This window comes from Pinus tabuliformis, chromosome 6 (assembly GCF_031772625.1).
Source record: "Pinus tabuliformis cultivar Carrire ecotype Pingquan chromosome 6, CPIR1, whole genome shotgun sequence".
NCBI lineage: Eukaryota > Viridiplantae > Streptophyta > Pinopsida > Pinales > Pinaceae > Pinus > Pinus tabuliformis.
The window spans coordinates 1,220,945,820-1,220,968,349 of record NC_142292.1 but is presented as its reverse complement, the minus strand read 5'-3'; the positions used below and the strand labels follow the sequence as shown (position 1 = coordinate 1,220,968,349).

At 35.8% G+C, this 22,530-nt stretch overlaps 2 pseudogenes; both read right to left on the bottom strand.

Annotated features, from left to right (window-relative positions):
* LOC149263095 (ferritin-2, chloroplastic-like) overlaps positions 1 to 22,530 on the bottom strand; it is a 133,431-nt pseudogene that overhangs the window by 97,578 nt on the left and 13,323 nt on the right.
* On the bottom strand, positions 449 to 22,006 carry LOC149263097 (iron-sulfur cluster assembly SufBD family protein ABCI8, chloroplastic pseudogene; annotated as a pseudogene).

Genomic DNA, 22,530 nt, shown 5'->3' with positions numbered 1-22,530 from the left:
GGACTCTTCATAATCCTAATAAGTTTGGCTCTAACAAATAAACAATTTCATGTAGTGAATAAATCTTACATGATAGATTTCAGTGATTAAAATGAAAACTTTGTTCTTAATCTCATTACAACAAAAATAAATTCAACCCTAACTAGTTGGGATCTAACAAATCAATAATTTCATGTACTAAAGTAAACTTACATGGTAGACCCCAATTATTTGGAATGACAAATTTATTCTTGATTTTATTACAACATAGATAAATTCAAGAGTACATGCATGTTCCTTTGAACACATTCCGAGATTTCATAGAAATATAATGATGCAATTTACCTGTAGGACATGAGAAAGCTATCTACATCTAGCACCCATCACCGGACAATAATGTTAGTGAGACACCATCTCATGGAATTAAAATCATGTAGATAGATAATGTTATATATATACCTTTCAACACCTATTCAACACTACCTTCAAGCTTCAAATTCATCAATTGATTTACTTTAGTAGCAAATTCTAGTGGGATTTCATTAAATACAACTCGACAAAATCCATTTATGATAGTTGTCATTGCTTTCTCTGGATCTATCCCCCTCTAGAAATAGAATAATTTATATTCCCCAATTTTTGAGGTACTTGCTTCATGTTCAACATGGGCTATTGGGTTCTTCACATGGAAAAGGTTGCAAATATTAGATGTATAATGGAAACAAGCATGCAATTCAAGGTTGCTCCTAAAGTCTCTTGGGTGAATTATAAAACACCATCTACTTAAAACATGATATATGGTAGTAACAAAAACCTACCCAAGATCCCACTTAAGAATTCAAAATGTTGCAAATAGGAGATGTCTTAAAAAATATCAACTATTTAATTGCATAATCATACTGAAATAGGAAAATATTTAATATGTTGAAAAGTGTGAAACAAATGGAGTTGGAATATTATAGTTATGTTAGGGTAGATATAGCTATGTAAAATGTAACTTCTATCTAAAACACGTAAATGTAACTTCTATAGCTACATGAAATGTAACTTCTATATAAAAAAATGGAGTGGAAATTATATTATAGTTACGCCAGGGTAGATATAGCTACATGAAATGTAACTTCTATATAACATTCTAAATATCATTTTTTCAGTCATTTAAGAGACTAACATTTTTTTTTTTTTTATCTTTGGTTAATAACTTAACACTCCACCAAAAATAGCATTGAATTTGTTCTTCATCAACCAAGGGGAAATTTTAAACCATTGTGAAAATGCTTACTCATTCCCTTGCCGTATTTCTGATATTTTATTTGTGTGTGGATTTAAGCTAGTGTAATGTAACTTCTACATATTTGACAATTTAAATGTAAAAAATACCCAGATTGAATTAACATATGCACAATAAGATACAATATGCATGAGTTATCTGTAATATGACGTTTACATGTTATATCAAGACAAATGTTTTCTCATCTCATTAACTCTTATCTTATAGTTAGTGATGGATATAGCCTTTAAAATTATATGAGCCATCCTTGTCATACCTTATATTTAATGATGGATATAGCTTTTAAAAGCATCAACCTTTTTTGTTATTTTATGTATGGTCAATTTAAATGGAAGTGCTCATAATTTTATTCAATATTATCTTGTACAACCAGAAATAAAATGATGCGGGAGTGGTGTTTCTAGTGATTTCCAAACTTGTTTTAATTACCTAAATTTAGACTATTTAAAATAAACAAGGGTGGTGTTTCTAGTGATTTTAAAACTTGTTTTAATTACCTAAATTTAGCCCATTTAAATTAAATATTTGTACTGACCATCTTATCTTCAATTCAGTAACTTTGCTTAAGGGAATCTTCATGACATCCACCATCTCTGAAAATTATGAAATATTAGTAGTATCTTGCACTAAATAGAAAATGTTGGCATATAATCTTTTATTGTGTTTTTTACTCCATGTCACAAATTTATTGATAATTTATGATTCTTGCTTTCGATTTCCATACTAATACTAGATTCATCATGCATGTTAGTATTTTTAGTTGTGCACACATCATATTGCTCACTTCTAATTGTATAAAATACAAAGAGTTTTCACAATGACATGTAGTGACATGTGGGTGCCTATTTTACTCAATGATGTGCTTGATTTTTTAACCCATTCCAATCCTACAACAATGAAATTAAGAGAGACAAGGACACAAGAAGGACTATCAATAAATGAAATTAGAGACTTTAGAATGCAACTCAAATTGTACCTGAATGTAACAATAAGTATTTGCAGCTACCTCATCACCGATGAGCATCGAATCACACTATGAAAAATTCCTTGCATTATGAGAATTTGGTTGCACCTACACTAATCCTCTGTAGTAGTTCCTTGACTTGTGTATAGATATAATTTTATAAACAATCCTACTCCTGCAATTGTTCCCGATATGGATCATCTTTTTCCACCCCTATTGATAGTTATTTTTCAAGGCAACATAATAGAACTCTCCAATTACATCATCGCCTTTCAAAACAATTCTTAAGTATTTCTAGGTGATTTTCGACCTAGTCTTTACTCAGGTCCATGAAATCCTTGATTTGTCTCCATCACACAAACCTCTTTACATAATAAAATTATAAATCCCACGTCTACATTCCCCATCCCTGACATACCAATTATTTATAGTGGAATCCTTTATCATTGCTCCCTCAGTGCAATAGAGATCCACTACTGTGGCATGGAGGTGATTGGTGTCATAAAATGGTGCAATGCATCCTTCAATATATGTCACAAATATCCTCTCATCTACAACAATAAGAGTCCTCTCAAACTGCCTGGTCTCCATCTCATTCATATTCAAATAAGTGGATATTTCCATGGGTGACAAAGCATGCTTGGGGATTTAATAGAAGGAGCTATCACTAAAAAAAATACAATGCAACATAATAGTTATCAGCAGGAGGAACAACCCTACCAAGCTACTTCGAAGCTAGATCAAGATACTCCCGAATTACCTCTTATAACGAACAAAAGATAACCTCAACTGCCTATAGCTTCTACCTATGCATGGTAGAAATGAAAACACTATCAAAAACAACTTCTACAACAACGTTGGTCAATCTCTTCTTCTAGTCAAAGGCATGCCCAAATTTTGAAAAGTATCAAGTAGGTTAGGGTCCCCCTCATCCACGCTCCTCTTCTTCTTCTACTCTCCCTGTTTAGGTTCAAAATATTAGCAAAGGTCTTGGAAATTGATGGGTGGGTAAAATTTATCACACCATTTGGATTCTTCCATTTTTAATCATTGTCTATAAGCATTGAGTCTAAATTTCAAAACTCATTCAGGTTCCATCTTTTTAGCTGAAATTAACCTAAGCTTTGGAGAGTTGTAAGGTGTAATGGATCTAAGTATATTCTACTTAAAATATAGTAACATGGTTTAAAATTGTAGGAATTGAGATCAGATACTAAGGATGAAACATAAAAGATTTTATGTTCATGATTACATGAAATTTTAATTTCATGTAACAAAGTTTGAGGAAGGTCTAGTATTTGCATCCTACCAAAAAGTATTCTTGCATCACTTGAGCCCTTTGAATTTGGGCATGGTAGAGTCCATTACACAAACAATCAACCACTAAAAAAAAGGTGAAAAAAAAAACATGCATTTTGACCCTAAAAAAGTTAGGGAGGAGCGAATTGATTTATACAATAAGGACATGCAAAATGCTTGCTTGTCCATTGTCTTTTGATGAATTGTTGGCCGCAATAAAGATTAATAATTAAACCCTTTGTATAATAAGGACATGAAAAATTCTTACTTGTGCATTTTCTTTTGATGAATTGTTGGCCGCAATGAAGATCTGCATTATCATAATCATTAAACCCTCCAACTTAGATGAAATTTATGCTTTGAGCATATAAACCCTCAAAATTGTTTACCCATAAGAACAAAAATCATCTTTAGTACAAAGGATCATCTTTAGTAAAAAGGAATAACTCTCCAGAGTCCAAATTCATACCCATGTACAAATGGCCAAAATCTCCATGCCCAATGACCTTGCCCTTCCTCCATATAATTGTTGATGTTCTCCTAAGATGTTTCCCATGAAAACTCCATCTGGGGTTCGAAACCCATGAAATCCATAGATCACGTTGATATTATTTCTTCTTCTAGCATTTCCACGCAGATATCAACAAGGGAGAGAAAAATGCAGTGCTACAATGTGATGTTGTAATATGTGAATATTTTATTTGAACCCAACGCTAAACTGGAAATGAAAAAGAAAATAATTATTTATAATGGAAAAAATAAAGTAAATATTTATAAAATAAAATAAAATAAAATATATAAATTGCGATTTGGTTAAATGATTTATTTTTAATAAGAATTTGTTATTTTTGGATAAGACGCTAAATTAAAAAGAAGAAGGAGAAGTTAAAAATGATATTGGGATGAGTGTAAACATTTAAATATGACGTCAATTAATAATAAAAAGTTAAATTAATAAAAATAATAAAATTCAATTTGTTATATTTTGATTTTTTTATTAATTTGTGAATAGGCTTTGTTACAATACCATGGACCAATAACATGTCTTATCAATACTACATGTCCAAAAACCATAACTAATTTCACAACCAAACTATTTTAGAACAATATGACAAGATTCGTAATTGTGTATATTCACCCCCACATTACAGTAGATATTATTAACTGGTAAAAAATAGTCTTTGTTACAATACCATGGATTATCAATACCACATGCCCAAAAAACATAAATTATTTCACAATAACAATATGACAAGATTGTTAACCATGGATATTCAACCTCACTTTACCATGGATATTAAATTGTAAATCGGCTTTGTTACAATACCATGGCTTATCAATACCACATGCCAACAAACCATAACTTATTACATAGCAAAAATATTTTATTTTAATTTAATTTTAAAACATTTTTTTAATTCAATCTAAAAGGGAAAATGTTACAATTTGAGATATATCTAAACCCTCTATCCTCACGACTACTAAAAATATTCCCATAGAAACTAAATTAAGGTTTTAATAAAATTAATCTAAGATGGATCTATGTCGGTTCTTAATGAAGGATCCAAGGGATGATAACTAATTATAATAGATTAAATATAGTGCATGATTTCAAAAAAAAAAATCCATTATTTTATTTTCTTTGACATGATTGATCCAAAATATAGGTTTAATATTTTACAACCATTTTTTTTTTTTTTAATTTAGATAATTTCTTAAACACAATGCAATGTGATCAATTTTAGGAGAGAATTGGGGAGGGGGCGGAGAGAGGGAGGGAGATAGTGAAAAAGTTAGAGGGCAGAGAGAGAGAGAAAGAGAGAGTGATGGGGGGGAGAGAGTGAGGTGGGAAAGAGAGAGAGAGAGAGAGGGAGGAAAGAACACAGACATAGAGAGATATACGTGGAGAGAGAAAGGAGTGAGAAGGGAGAGATGTAGAGAGAGTGATGGAGAGAGGAGAGGAGGGAAGAGAAAGAAGAAGATAGGATAGAGATAGGGAGATAAGAAGAAAGGAAGAGAGATGGAGACATAGATATGGAGAAGGATAGGGAGGGTGGGAGATAGTGATAGAGTTGGATGGAAGAGAGAGAGAGAGAGAGGGAGAGTGATTTGGGGGGGAGAGATAGAGGGAGGTGGGAGATAAGGGATATAGAGGAAGGAAGATAGAGATGAGGAGAGAGAGATGGAATTGGAGGGGGTAGGGGAGGGAGGGAACAAGAAAAACACAGAGGGAGAAAGGTGGAGAGAGAAAGGGGGTGACAAGGGAGTCATGGAGAGAGAGTGAGGGAGATAGGAGAGTGGGAGGGAATAGAGAGAAGGATATAGATGGAGAGGGAGAGAAGGGGAAGAGAGAGATAGACAGAGAAGGGGAAGAGAGGGAGAGAAAGTGTGTGTATGTTTGGGGTGTGATTTAGAGAAAAGGAATAACAAAGAGACACAAATACAAATATAGATATTATATATTATTATATAACCAACCTAGATGCATATTAACCCTATAACTATCAAGTGCCGAGAGGGATCCAATCTCTCAAAGTGCAAACATTTCCTCAAGTTTTGCACTAGAAAATAGGTTTGTACCTTGAGAGATTGGATCCCTCTCGACGCTTGATATATTCGTGGCTAAGATGGATCTAGGTCGGTTAATATGAAACTAAAGTAGTTTTTATTTGATATTATAGTCTTAAAAATTAAAATTGCTCTTCAAATTAATTTCAAATTGGAACAACATTCAATTAGATTCAATGAATAGAATTTAAAAAAAAAATTACATAAAATAATTTTTTTTATTAAAAATATATATTTTTAAAATTACAAATTATTAGAGATAAATAATGCAAAGTTGGCTCACCTATACACTATGTGAGGATGAAGAAGTGTTTAAGGAAGGATAACCTTTCAATCAATCTTTAACAACCTTTCAATCCCCTATCACTTTTAAGTTTAGATTGCTTGACACAATTACGATGACTCACATAAAAAACTGATTCATATTGTTGTAATACTTGTTAGGTAGTTGTATTTTTGTTCTTAGACTAAATTAGTAATTCATGTTAGTCATTTTTAGTTGTATTAATTATTAGCTAGTCACATATTTTAACCTGCGACTAAATTAGTGATTTCATTTTTAGTTCGGTCACTTAAGATTTCTCATTTCTGGTAGTATTTCACATGGAAAAGCTATGGTGACTAACTTTTTTTAGTCACCTAGTCACTAATTTCTCATTTTCTACTAGTGGACTAAATGTCAATTTGTTTGTATTTAGGTGGTGCACCCCTGCAAAAGCGCCATAGATATCCATCAGTAGTATCTCCCCCTTCTCTCCATCCAAAGAGTGAAAGATGGTCTCCCCGATGAGACAACCGAATCAGAAAATAGATGTCAACATCAATGGTGAGGTGGTGATCAAAAATCACAAAGCACTGTTCCTAGACATGCCAAGTCCTCACCAGCCATGTCATCAGGTCTACTTGGGATTTCATCCCAGGGATAAGCCAGTATTTTAGGAGGCCACAAGTCCTGAGAACCTAAAAAGTGGATGGATCAGCCAAATCATTGGCTTCATGCTCTCTTTCCCTCCACTCCATTTTTGAGCAATCAAATGACCTGGAATGAAAATTTAAAAGGAGTTAGAAGAATTTTTGAAACTCATTTCATGTTTTTTGGGGAAAAAAACTTGTTTTAAAAATAGCTCCAAGCGCCTGCTCGACCGTCCTTTTAAGGACAAGGCGCAACTGCGCAGAATTTTCCAAAAGAATTTCATAGGCTGAGATTTTCCATGTGGAAAATTTTATTGGCTTGCGTGGGCCCAATTGAACGAAACCCGTGCTGGACTGAAGGTGCATTTTTGAATAAATATTTGTCCCAAAAAAACAAATGAAAGCTTAAAATGAAAAATAAATAGATAGAAAGCTAAGTTATGGAGAGATCTTCTACCTAGAGGAAACGATGTGCAATTTCGTCCACTAGTTGGCTCGGAATCAATATTGGAAGTTCGACGATAAAAACTCCTCTCTCTGCTCCGAACTGGTGAAAATGAAAATGGTAAGAATAAAATTAATTTTTCCCACTTTTATAAGTTTTTCGAGCTTAAAAATTATTATTTTTATATTTTGAATCTGTTTGAGAGGGAAAACATGCTTTCGAGTAGTTATGATCAAGGATAATTTTAGGGGCGAATGTTCGCCCTTTGGCGAAATTAAGGGGTTTTAAATTTTTAGTGGGCGAATATTTTGTATCATAGTACATTTTTACAAATCACCTCAAATAGCCCACCTTTTTTTAAGGGAGAGGGTAAAAAAGGTAAATTTAGCCCTTGAAATTAGGACTTACAACCTTCCATTCGCCCATTTTCAAGAATAGGTTTTATTTAAGTGAATCCTATGGACCAAATACCATATTTATAAAAGAGGTATGGTAAATTAATAAAAATATAAATAAATGTGAGGTATGGTAAATAAATAATACATTTTTTATATTTACTCCATAAGTCACCTTATATACATGTAAGGGTGTAAACAAATAAAAATATAAGTAAAGTGGAGGTATGGTAAATAAATAAAACGTCTTTTTATACTTACTCAAAAGGTATGGTAAATAAATAAAAATATAAATAAACTAGACTTATCGTAAATAAATAAAACCTCTTTTTATATTTAGTCCATAACCCTCGTTCTATTTATGAAGGCTCAAGAAAGAGGTTTTATTTAAGTGAATCCTATGCGCCAAATACCATATTTGTAAAAGTGGTATTTTTTTATATTTACTCCATAAGTCACCTTATATTTACGAACACTCAAAAAATGGGTTATATTTAGGTGAAACCTATGGCCAAAATACTATGGGACAAATACCATGGACTAGATCGTTATTAATACCATGCAAAAAAACCATTATTAACCCTAATATTAGAATTAATAAAAATAAAAATGGCACATGGTATTGACCCATGGTATTCACCAAAATGGCACATGGTATTGACCCATGGTATTCACCTGGAATGCAGCCTATTTAAATGGGGGAATTAAACCATCATGTAGCCTATGCTAAGATTCACTAGGACTTTACAAAGTTTTATTATTTAGTGAAAGACTCCCCAAGATCTTACAAGATTTTATAATTGAGTAAAATATTTGCCATGCCTGGTGAGAGATTCACCAAAAAATATATATACATATTATATTATTGATAAAATCGCCTTCCATTTTTCCTATATACCATGGAGATTCGCCCATTTATTATATTTATAAATTTAGGGGGGGTTCTTAAAATTTTCACTGGTTATGATAGGTTATTGAGTTTAAATGTGTAGGATCGTTTATGGAGTAAAGATAAATCATTTTCGACATTTTAGCAGACTTTTATCGCTTTTTATGCTCTTACAAAAATACGAAAAGCAAAAATCATGGAGTCTTCTTTTAAGCCCTTTTCAGAATTTTTCAGAAACAGAAAGATTATCTAGTACTTTCTTGTTTGAACTCGTAAAAGTAAATGAACAATCATCCCCTCAATATAAGTTTACCCCTTTTACGGGATGAGCCAGGACCATTTATGAAAAAGGTATATTGATGCAGGAGCATCGGGATGGGCCAACAATGTGGGAAATTGCCCACATGTTGTGGCTTGACAAAGTGGAATTCATTTCGGTTCAGTTTGTTAAAGAAGGTGACTTTACAAATTATTAGCTATTACTGTAATAGGCGTGTCTATCTTATTGTTAAGATTGTTATAACAGGTGTATGCGAGCCCAAATAAGTAGGAGTTTATTGTTAGAATTCTTATAATTAGAAGAGTATGTATCGAGTAGTGAGGTGACAGTGTGTATTAGAGTGAGAAGGGGACAACGTGTATGGTTTTGGGTAGTTCTGGAAAAATAAAGAAAAAAAAACCAGTCCAAAGCTCTGTTTTTTATCTGTGTTTGTGTGATTATTTTCCAAAAAGTCGAATGACAATTACTGGAGGTTGCGCACTGATGTCTGTGTAATGAATTTAAATAAAAATCTGCAAACTGGCATTTTAAATGGTCATCCTGAGGAGCCCTGCTTTTATGGGTCTGGAGATAATCGGTGTTTTGCTCAATAATCTGAATTCATTTGTTGAGATCAATTCCAAAAATCCTAATTGCATCTTTTGAATATGTCATTCATCATTGTGAGCTTAGGCAACATGGATCTGTAGCGAAAAATCATGGTAGTATAAACCATTGACTTCCATTTTCCAAACTCTTCAAATCTGGAATTGCTTTACCATTTGCTCAGCGCTGTCGCCTTTGTGAGTTGGGAAGTCCTAACATAGAGAACGTGGAGTAAATCCCTATCGAATCACAGATGTGGAATTGAATGCACCGTTTGAACTGAGTTAGCTCAGAGAAATCCGCATCGGCGTTATGAAGTCAGCAATAAATAATTGACAATCAGTCCTGGAGATTGCGATCCACCGCATCGGAGCGGATCTGGATCCGGTATTGCGGCATTCAATCGCGAGTTTCATGGGGGTGACTGTCGATCACGGTAAGTGTAGTTGTGCTGCAGGGGAACACTGGACAATCGACATACACGTGTGTTAATTAACCAATTTCTATGGGATCACATCAATTTTAAATTAGATTGAAATGGTTGGGATCGTTTTGGGTTTTAACCGCGCACAACTGCAATATAGATATGCCTGCAAAGGTTTGTAACGAGCGCTTTAACACGGTTGTGTGACTGTTAATGCATTGTCTTGCCTACGTTATTGTTTGAAGAGGCTAGGAATTCGATTCCAGCGCTTAAAATAAAACAATGTTCCTATTTGTATGGTGAACTGGTAATTACCTGTGATTGAGTTGCGCTTAGGAAAAAAATTGGGAGTGCGCCCAGTGTTTTCAAGGGTCATCACCATTTTTTTTGTTTCAGCAATAGGTAAGGAGTGTGGGGCAGAGCCTTCAGGTTCTTGGTCATCAATTTTTGGTATCAGAGCAAAAGATACAGGTGGTTGCAGCTAAGATGCCGCCAAGGCGAGGAATTGGTCGAGGAAGACCAGAACCAAATGCAGTCCTGATAGAAGAAGTGCGAAGACTGCGTGAACGAATGGAGACAATGGAAACAGCCCAGAGAAGAGCGCCTGATGAGGGAGCTGAAAGTTCTTCAGAAGAATCTGAGGAAGAAGCAGAAGCAGGAGAAGAAAATGAAACTGCCAAAGTCCTCAAGATGCTGGCAAAAGTTGGAAGCAAACCCAAGATAGAAATTCCTATGTATGAAGGGAGTTTAAATGCCGAGGAGCTCATGGATTGGATCAGATCCATAGATTAGTATTTCGACTATGAAGAGGTTGAGGAGAATAAGAGGGTGAAGTTTGCAGTCACTAGACTGAAGGGCCATGCAGCCATCTGGTGGGACGAGTTACATACATCAAGAATGCGAAAGGGGAAATCTAAGATCAAGCAGTGGGATAAAATGGTAAGCAAACTGAAAGATAAGTTTTTGCCTAAAGACTATCATTTGAATCTTTTTAAGCAGATGCAAAATCTGAAGCAGAAAGGAATGTCTGTTAAAGAATATACTGAAGAATTTTACAGGTTAAATATCAGAACAGGGCATGTAGAAGATGATTTGGAGAAAGTAGCCAGGTATATTAATGGACTAAGGTATGAGATCCAAGATGAGATTAGCCTGTTAAGTTTGAAAACTGTTGAGGATGCCTATCAAGCAGTCTTGAAGGCAGAGGAAAAACTGTTGCGCAAACAAAACCAGAGAAACAGAGGAAAGAGCTCAGCAAGGGGTAGAGGATCAGCCAGATCCAGAGGAACACAACATCAGTTTGAAGCAGGAAGTTCAAGCAGCAGATCACCACAGATGGGTGACTCTAGTAGAGGGAGATTCGTGCCCAGAGGAAGAGGGCGGGGAAGAGATGTCAGGTGTTATACCTGTGGAGAATGGGGACATACGTCGTGGAATTGTCCTCATAACAAATCAGCAAGCCAGAGGGGTGCAAATGTGGCTGAGGCAAAGCCGGAACCACCTCGACTTGTAGAGAAGGAAGAACCACCGGAGGAAGGTGAATCATTGCTGCTCAGAAGAACTTTGTTGAGATCAGAAAAAGAGATTGGAGAACCTGCGCAAAGGAAGAACTTGTTCAGAACTACATGCAAATCAAAGGGTAAGTGTTGTAAGGTTATAATTGATAGCGGGAGTACTGACAATCTTGTGTCTACAGAGATGGTGGAAAAGCTTGGGTTACCAAAGAAAGCGCATCCTGCACCTTATAAAGTATCTTGGCTTCAGAAGGGTCATCAAGTCACCGTGACATAATAATGTAATGTGGAAATGCAGATTGGCACATATAGAGATGTGATTTTATGTGACATAATGCCCATGGACGTATGTCACTTGTTATTGGGGAGACCATGGAAATTTGACCGAAAGGCGATTCATGATGGAAGAAGAAATACCTACACCATAGAAAAGGATGGAGTTAAGCATACGTTGCTGCCAGTGAAGAATGATGTTGATAAATAGCTTCCTGAAAATAATATTATGCTGATCAGTGGCAAAGAATTTCTACAAGAGGTGGATAAAAGCGCAGAGATGCATTTTGCTATCGTGGGAAGGCCAAAGGTAATTTTAACCTCCACAAATTTACATGATTTGCCTGAAGAAATTCAATCTGTGTGAAATAGTTACATGGATATCATTGTGGATGAATTACCAAATGAATTACCACCGGTTAGAAGTATAAGTCACCATATCGACTTAATACCAGGAGCAAGTCTACCTAACAAAGCTGCATATAGATTAACTCCTCAGGAAAATGCAGAAGTTGCAAGACAGGTTCAAAGCTGATGGAAAAAGGGTTGATTCGAGAAAGTCTGAGTCCGTGTGCTGTGCCAACGGTGCTTAGTCCGAAAAAGGGAGGAGAATGGCGCATGTGCACCGATTCCAGAGCTATCAACAAGATAACAGTCAGGTATAGATTTCCTTTGCCTAGGATGGATGATTTAATGGATTGTTTAAGTGGATCCAGGTACTTCACTAAGATAGATCTGAAAAGCAGGTATCATCAGATCAGAATCCGGGAAGGTGATGAGTGGAAAACCGCTTTCAAAACCAACAGTGGATTGTATGAGTGGTTAGTGATGCCTTTTGGGCTCACTAATGTGCCCAGCACATTCATGAGACTAATGAATGAGGTTCTGAAAGAATATACAGGTAAATTTGTTGTTGTTTACCTTGATGATATCCTAGTTTTTAGCAAAAGTAAAGAGGAGCATTTGGAACACTTGAAGTTAGTTTTGAAAACTCTGCAGAAAGAGAAACTACTAATCAATCTGAAGAAATGTAGTTTCATGAAAGAGGAGCTGGTATATTTGGGATTTGTGATTTCCATAGACGGTTTGAAAATGGATCCGGAAAAGGTACAAGCAATCAAAAAACTGGCCTACTCCCAAGAGTGTCTTTGAGGTAAGAAGTTTCCATGGACTTGCTAGTTTTTACCGAAAATTTATAAAGGGATTTAGTCAAGTTTGTGCACCAATCCTTGAGACAATCAAGGAGGTCAATCAGCCATTTCGATGGACAAAAGCAGCTGATAGGAATTTTAATTTGTTGAAATGAAAGATAACAGAAAAGCCTATTCTAGCCTTACCAAATTTCGAGAAAGTCTTTCAAGTGGAAATCGATGCAAGTGGAGAAGCAGTTGGTGCAGTGCTAAGCCAAGAGCAAAGGCTGATAGCATATTTCAGCGAGAAGTTAAATGATGCAAAGAAAAAATATTCTTCTTATGATAAAGAATTTTACGCTATTGTGCAGGCATTAAAAAAATGGAGGCATTACTTGCTACCAAGGAGTTCATCTTATATTCAGACAACCATGCTTTGCAGTTTATTAATAATCAGCCAAAGCTAAATCAGAAGCACGCCAAGTGGGTGGAATTTCTGCAAAGTTTCACTTTTGTAATAAAGCATAAAAGTGGTAAGTCTAACAAAGTGGTGGATGCATTGAGCAAAGTAAGTTTTCTTTTGCAAGAATTTAAATTGGGTGTTGTAGGTTTTGATGAAATTATAGAAATGTACAAGGATGATGAGGATTTTAAAGACATCTACACAACAGTGCAGAATCCAGTGAGCAATAACAGAAGTCAATGGATGGATTACCTTGTTCAAGGAGGCCTGTTATTTAAAAGCAACAAATTATGCATTCCTAAATGTTCCATGAGAGAGAACATCATTAAAGAGAAGCACAGTGGAGGATTGTCTGGTCATTTTGGACAAGACAAAACTTTTGCTCAGGTGAATGCTTTTTATTATTGGCCTAAAATGCAAACTGATGTTAAAAAGTATGTTGAGAAATGCAGGTTATGCCAGTATGCCAAAGGAAGGAGTCAAAATACCGGACTATATCAGCCATTGCCCATACCAGATCGACCATGGGATGCAGTGAGTATGGACTTTGTTTTGGGTTTACCAAAAACTCAGAGAGGAAACGATTCTATTTATGTTGTTGTAGACAGATTTTCTAAAATGGCTCATTTTATTGCTTGTAAGAAGACTAATGATGCCACACACATAGCAAATTTGTTCTTTTCAGAGATTGTAAGATTGCATGGTTTTCCTGTAAGTATTGTATCAGATCGAGACACTAAATTTGTAGGGCATTTCCGGAGGACACTTTGGAAGAAGCTGGGAACTAAACTTAGTTTTAGTTCAGCTTACCATCCTCAAACAGATGGTCAAACTGAAGTTGTAAACAGAAGCTTGGGGAATATATTAAGAAGTTTGGTACATCAGAATCCCAAACAGTGGGATTTGGCATTAGCTCAAGCTGAATTTGCTTACAATGACACACCAAACCGAAGCACTGGAATGAGCCCATTTCAGATTGTCTTTGGAATGCATCCGAGAGGAGTATATGAGCTAAGAGACTTGGGGAAACAGGAAGCTAGAAGTGCAAGTGCTGAAGATTTTGCTGGACAAATGCAGAAGCTACAGGAAGAGGTTAAAGGTAAACTACAGGAAAGCAGCAAGAGATACAAGCAGAGAGAAGATTTGAGAAGGAGAGAAAAAGAGTTTCAGGTAGGAGATTTGGTCATGGCATATTTGAGAAAAGAGAGATTTCCTACAAAAACTTACAATAAGCTGAAACTGAAGAAGATAGGGCCATGTAAAATCAAAAGGAAATTTTCAGCCAATGCATATGAGATCGAGTTGCCGGAAGGGATCGGAATATCGCCCATTTTTAATATTGTAGACTTGTATCCATTCAGAGAGGCAGAAACAGAATTTCAGACTGAAGCTACAGGTGATGAAGTTCAAACTGTGGATTGGAAAGAACAGGTACCAAAAACATTCAAGAAAGAAGTTGAAGCTATTTTAGATCAGAGGATATCCAAGAAAACTCGAGGGCAGACATATTTTCAGTATCTTGTCAAGTGGAAGGAGCAGCCAGCGGAAGATTCCAGTTGGTTGATAGCAACTGAATTGCAGAAATATGGCATCAATCTTGAAAGTTTAAAGAACCAATATTTTCTTCTCCGGGAGTCTGATGCAGGAGCATCGGGACGGGCCAGCAATGTGGGAAATTGCCCACATGTTGTGGCTTGACAAAGTGGAATTCATTTCGGTTCAGTTTGTTAAAGAAGGCGACTTTACAAATTATTAGCTATTACTGTAATAGGCGTGTCTATCTTATTGTTAAGATTGTTATAACAGGTGTATGCGAGCCCAAATAAGTAGGAGTTTATTGTTAGAATTCTTATAATTAGAAGAGTGTGTATTAGAGTGGGAAGGGGACAGCGTGTATGGTTTTGGGTAGTTCTGGAAAAATAAAGAAAAAAAACCAGTCCAAAGCTCTGTTTTTATCTGTGTTTGCGTGATTATTTTCCAAAAAGTCGAATGACAATTACTGGAGGTTGCGCACTGATGTCTGTGTAATGAATTTAAATAAAAATCTGCAAACTGGCATTTTAAATGGTCATCCTGAGGAGCCCTGCTTTTATGGGTCTGGAGATAATCGGTGTTTTGCTCAATAATCTGAATTCATTTTTTGAGATCAATTCCAAAAAAATCCTAATTGCATCTTTTGAATATGTCATCCATCATTGTGAGCTTAGGCAACATGGATCTGTAGCAAAAAATCATGGTAGTATAAACCATTGAATTCCATTTTCCAAACTCTTCAAATCTGGAATTGCTTTACCATTTGCTCAGCGCTGTCACCTTTGTGAGTTGGGAAGTCCTAACATAGAGAACGTGGAGTAAATCCCTATCGAATCACAGATGTGGAATTGAATGCACCATTTGAACTGAGTTAGCTCAGAGAAATCCGCATCAGCGTTATGAAGTCAGTAATAAATAATTGACAATCAGTCCTGGAGATTGCGATCCACCGCATCGGAGCAGATCTGGATCCGGTATTGCGGCATTCAATCACGAGTTTCATGGGGGTGACTCTCGATCACGGTAAGTGTAGTTGTGCTGCAGGGGAACACTGGACAATCGACATACACGTGTGTTAATTAACCAATTTCTATGGGATCACATCAATTTTAAATTAGATTGAAATGGTTGGGATCGTTTTGGGTTTTAACCGCGCACAAGTGCAATATAGGTATGCCTGCAAAGGTTTGTAACGAGCGCTTTAACACGGTTGTGTGATTGTTAATGCATTGTCTTGCCTACGTTGTTTTTTGAAGAGGCTAGGAATTCGATTCCAGCGCTTAAAATAAAACAATGTTCCTATTTGTATTGTGAATTGGTAATTACCTGTTATTGAGTTGCGCTCAGGAAAAAAAATTGGGAGTGCGCCCAGTGTTTTCAAGGGTCATCACCATTTTTTTTGTTTCAGCAATAGGTAAGGAGTGCGGGGCAGAGCCTTCAGGTTCTTGGTCATCATATATGTTGATCAAACATGGTCAATAGAGTTCTCTCCTCTATTATTTTATCCTTTTTTCAGACCTAAGAGACTAAATTGACGAAAAATAACCTGATGGAGTCTACTTATTTTTTTATTTTGGCTCTCTAAAAATGAAAAAAGTCGAGCTTTACTTTCTTTGAGATCATCAAAATTTCATGGTTAAAGCATTGAATGATTTTTATTTTTGTGTCTTTTTCAAACTCTTAAAAGAAAACGACATCAAGTTACCCCTTTTCTAGACTTGTAAAAAATTAAACATTATAGGACTCATTAAGCATAACAAGACCAAACCATTCCTTCCTAGGGTTCATTCAAAATAATTCGATGGACTCATCCAAAGGATGAGCTTATAGTCCAAGCATATGTTATCCTCCTCAAGCTTTTAAAAAATGAAGAGGCATTTGCCAATAATGGTGGGGGAAAATTGGGGAAGGTGTCCATTTTACATCATTAGTTAAAAGGTAGCATGTCGCTCTTGAACACAACACTCCTCACATTCATGTCCGGGTTGGGATATCAATTTTCCTTATAGTTAATCAAAACTCATTGAAGATATTCATGGTTTTGGGTATTATCGTTGAGTCAAATGCTGCCAAATCATTATAGTGTCATTGTGTGTTCAAGAGAAGTTCAACCTTGGTTCAAATTCCTTTGCAAAATCTTTGCCTTGATTCCCGTCGGCCATCGTTGAGTTAGTCCTTGCAAACAATTTTCAAAACTTGATATCATGTTTCGTGTCGTAGGATTTCCTACGATGGATTGCTTCCTATCAATTTCAGCTCATTATCTAGGAACTTTTTTTAGAAACCTTTGGTAACTTGAATCATGCATGCCTTAATGGTAGGTTTTTTTCTTTCGACGACAGGTTCTCATAATTGGCCTTTGATTGAACTATTCTATGAGTGTTCGACTTTAAATCACATATTCGCACTTCATAGATTGTACTGGGAGTCCCTTGAGAACCATTTTCATTATTGGTGGTTTCTCTCACACTTGTTAACGGTTCACATCATTGACCGTTAATCAAGTGGTTTTTTCCATGTTTGACTTCAAGACATTCACTCGCATGGTTAGAATCATACTATGGATCGAGAGATGGAGATCAAGACCTTGGATCTAATTTCATCAATCCAAGTTGTGAGGAGATTTTATATTCATGATTATGTAGATAGATGGTTGTGTCCATGTTGTGTCTACCATCTATATGATCTTAGTTTTTCCATGCTTTTTCACTGAGTTCACTTTACTCTAAGTATGGGAATGCCTACCTCAAAGATGATTTTTGATATATATTTTGGATTGTGTTCCTTTGAATGTACCTTGCAGGTTTCCGACCATTTCCTATGATCTGATCCTTGAAATGATAAAGCAATTCAATATTTAAACTTATTTCTCAGACTTCACACTTTAGGGGCCAATCTGTTACACGTAAATTTTTCGCCATGAAACTTGATCAGTTTATGGATATTTTTACCATCTGTGAACATGTTGAAACCAGCTCCCCGTTGGGCCTCAGTTTTGGTCTATTTTTGCTTAGGGAAACCTACTTAATTCTTATATTTTCCATCCATTTTCCATCACATCCATCTCATTTTGATGTATTTTATGCATATTCAGGTGTTTAATTTTAATTTTGCAATTTCTAGAAGTTTTTATGAAAATTGAGTTTCAAGTGCAATTTTGGACTGGATCAGAAATTCCCGTAATAGCTATGTGGATGACCTATTTGCAGGACACTTGGGCTCGAGTTTGATGCATGGATGGATAGCTTGGGAACTAGGACTAAGCTAACTCCACTTGGTTCGGCTAGAACAAGCTTTATTAGGCCCGGTCAAGGCTGGTCAAACATGACTAGTCACCAGAAAATCCCTAGGAAATAGGGCAGTTTTGAGATTTTATGGGATTGACCATATTTCTTGGGATGAATTGGATGAGTTCGACTTAGATAGGTGGATATGAGTAGATATGAGTGTTAGAGATAATATAGATTAGTTTGTTTCATTAAACCTCTATTTAAAGCCAAGACTTTGATGGCTTTTGTAATGGAATTTGTATGTAACTGTTGTATAATTTGAGTTGGGAGCTAATTTGAAGAACTTGTTTTCATTCCAATTTGTTGTTCATGCTTGGTTGATTTACTAAAGTTGCTGTAGCTGAGATTTCTTCAAGTGTGCAAGGCAAGGGTGGAGGGCCCCCACACCAAGCTAAGTACACTTCTTGGTTTAATTTTCATAGTTTTCATAGACTAGTTTTTGTTTCAAATGTATTTAGATGTGTGATGATTGCTGAATGAATATTGGTTTAATTCTAATCTACATATGAAGGGACACACAAGAATTTAAGTTAAATTCTCCTTCTATTTGACCTTGAACTAAAACTGAATTTCATTCTCCATTTCTCATTTGAAGTTATTTATGCATTTCTGGTTTGAAGCAATGGTGATTATGATATAGTAGGATTGTGAAGAAGGACAATATGGACCTCCTTAGTTAGGAGCATCTTCTTCTACATATTCTGCATCATAAACCATTGTTAATTAGTGCTCTTAGATTTATCTTCATGAAAGTAGTATTGTAGGGAAAGACAACCTGGTTCTCCTAAGTTAGGAGCCTCTTCCCTCATATATTACATAAGTGAATTAGAAATTGTTAAAATAGGTTTATATTTGTAATATGTACTTCTTTAAATCTTCAAATTCTATCTTCTAAACTTGATTATATCTGATGTCCATATACAGTGGATTTGCCTCCAAGTTTTACAAACCCGGATTGATAATTAAATACTTGTGTTAATTTAGTCAATAAATTAGCCCAACACTCCCTTAGAAGTCAAACAACTTAAAATATGTTAAAGTACATGAGAAATTTGGGTCAAATAGCCCTTACACCTTGTTAAGTTCCACCTCTGTAGATTTCTCTAGAGTTTCCCGTGCATAAGTTGAAATTCAGTTTGAGAACAGGGAAGAGATGCACTCTACCTACAAATATAAACACACGCAGGTGAATTCTAGAAAGTAAAAATAAAAATTATATTCTAGAAACATAGTTGGTCGAATATTTCCCAACTGAATGCTTCCAGGTGATAACTATTCGAACTATAACCCTCATAATATGCATCTCCATCCCTTTTCTCATGGTAAACTAATCCTTCATTAAAGGAGTTCCATCCTCTGGTTAGGGATCTGAAACTTCCCCCTCTTTGATCTATAAAAGGACTAGAGGTTTGAGGCATGCAGGAGGTCAGAATTTAGAGAATACAAACTTATGTTGTTGGTTTGAGATTGGGTATCTTGTCATCTGAGGAGGATATTGAAGGCATGTGGGAGGGACCTCACGACATCAAGGCAAAGGTTGTAACGTTCCACTTATCTTCTGATTAACAAAAATGAGCACTTTCTCCCATTGATTTTTCCTTTTGTGAATGATGAATAGTTTACAATTGCTTATTATATTCATCAAGGAAAATTCAATCCCTAATTTCCTTGAACATTAGGCTAAATTGTTTGAATTACTATATCACATGTGCTTTTGATCCTTTTATGGTTTATGTTTGCAGCTCCTATCAAGCATTGAAGAGCTACATCAAGTCACAATAAAGGATCTTCATCAGGCATTTCGTGAAACTCGTAAGAGGTTTATCCATTAGCTATATTGCTTATAAATCGAACAAGTTCAACTTAGGGAAAGACTTAGTTCATTTGTCATGATTGTTTCTAGTTTCCATTTAGGATCTAGGGAGATTGCTCTTGTCCGCAAGAGGGATTGTCCAGTGTAACAAATTGATGAGATTTATTAGCCATTTCCCTTCCGTGTAGAGTTATAATGTTAGATTTTAGGCTTTTGTTATCCATAATGTAGTAAGCATTCCTTTTGGATTAATCACATTAGTATTATTTGGTCGACGTTTCGAATAAGCTAATGTGGTTCATCCTCAGGACAAAGGTGGAAAAACTAAACTTATTAAACTTCAATCTATTGTTTAACATAAATTTTTTGACCCCAACTAGCTAGGAACAACCACTCCCTCAACATAGATTTTTGGGCCCCAACTAGCAAGGAAGCCCCAACTCCCTATCTTAGCAAGCCACTAGTTGTCAGAGGCCCCAACCTCCTCAATATCAATTCCTTGGCTGCAACCAGCTAAGAAGCCCCAACACCCTATTTAGCAATCCATAACTTTTCGGAGACCCCAACTTCCTCAATATAAATTTGTTGGCCACTGCTAGCTAGGAAGCCAAAACTCCCTATATTAACAAGCCACCACTTGCTAAAGGCCCCAAAATCCTCAAATACTTCGGACCACCCTTTCATTCATTTTCAGACTAAGTCGTCTTCTGCCACAATAACACAAAAACAACCGTCTCACAATCAACACAATCAACAACACCAAAAAATCACATAGCCATAGTTTAAGGGTAGTAGTACAAACCCTCATTCGGTCATATAACACAACCATTAACTATAGTGTAATACAAGGCAAGATACATAATACATGGAATCTACAATGATGGACTAAACCTTTACAACATTCACCCTAAATTTGATCACTGCTATGGGTATATTATTCAGCTTCATAATGGAGAGTAGCTAAACTAATATCCAACAATGGAATCCTATGTTGATGCTAACCTTTTCCTCCTCAAATTGGACCAAATCAACATACTAATTACATTCCATTTCTCTTTATGACTATATCAAATAGGATTTCATCAACATGTCACCATTTGCATCAAATACCATGGGAAAATTCCCTGGGAATGTACATGTTTTTCCTTTCTCAACCTACAAGAAGTTCCACGGGCACATTACAGTAAGTCATGGGCGAGTACCAAGAGCAAGGTGAAGCAAGACTGCACAGTTAAGCTAGTTCCACGTCATGAAGAGACAAGACAACAACAATCTCTTCAATCATCAAAATTATGTCTTCTTTCTCCTAGATCTGCAACCACTGCATCAACACTTTTGCAAGCAACCCATCAAAGACATGTAGCACCATTTTAACCCTTTGCGGTATCAACCAACCACCTACAACCATGATTAACTAGAAATCAAGCCAAACACATGTAAAGGTTGACATCAATGCCAACCACCCAATATTGTTGCCAATATAAGCCAACACAAAAATAATAGGACAAAAGAACAAAGAGGCAAGTGAAAATACTTGGGTAGGGTCACTCGTTTTCTAGATGCCAACAAAAAGAAAGTCACAATCCATATCACCTAGAGATATGATGAAAAAAATAAATTGCAATAGATGGATACAAAATCGAAAGAGATATTAATGCATTCGATGGGAACAAACAATACAATGATGAAAGAAACCAATGATGCCCAAGCTATCAATTACACCTGCATTGGAGAGAGGGAGGAGACTTCTACATCTATAACCAGTAAATTTAGAAAAATCCATGAAATTTATTACAAAATCCCTTCATCACAACTAGATTCAATAGCTAATACACTATTCAGTTTACCCTTCGAGCACTAGGTCACTTTATATACATGGAACAGGCTTAGATGAATGCAGACATTACTCACCTCAACTCCATTATCTGAGGCAGACAACCTTGCTTCAGGAAGAGTCATAGACATAACCCATGTATTTAAAAGCATCTCTCCATATGCAAACTCATCATTATTGGTAGTTCAAGAGACTAATCCCACCTGCAGCAGGGAACGAACCATCACATAGCATAAAGGCTGGAGAGCATAATCTCTCCAAACACAGCTATGAAATAGAGATATAATTGAATTTGGAAAGGATTGATCTCATGTTTAGTGCTTAGGGTGGGCTAGACATATTACCCCCCTTGCAGTGGGAGGCAGTGGGGTGGCGGCTTGTGCCCCAACCTCCAACATCCCCTCAATAGTCACCTCAATCTGGGGAACTTACAAATTTTTTTAAGTTAAACAACACATTTTTTTTTTTTTCATGATTGACATTTTTTTGTTAGGAGGCTCTATCATTACCCAACAAAAGAATTCCAACCATCCACGACCCCTATAAACTTGTACTTGTCTTTAGTTTCAAATTTATGTGTGCAAGTAATGCATCTTTAACCCAAAATCTTCTGCAAAACTAATAATAATCCACTTTAGGGATAAAATCT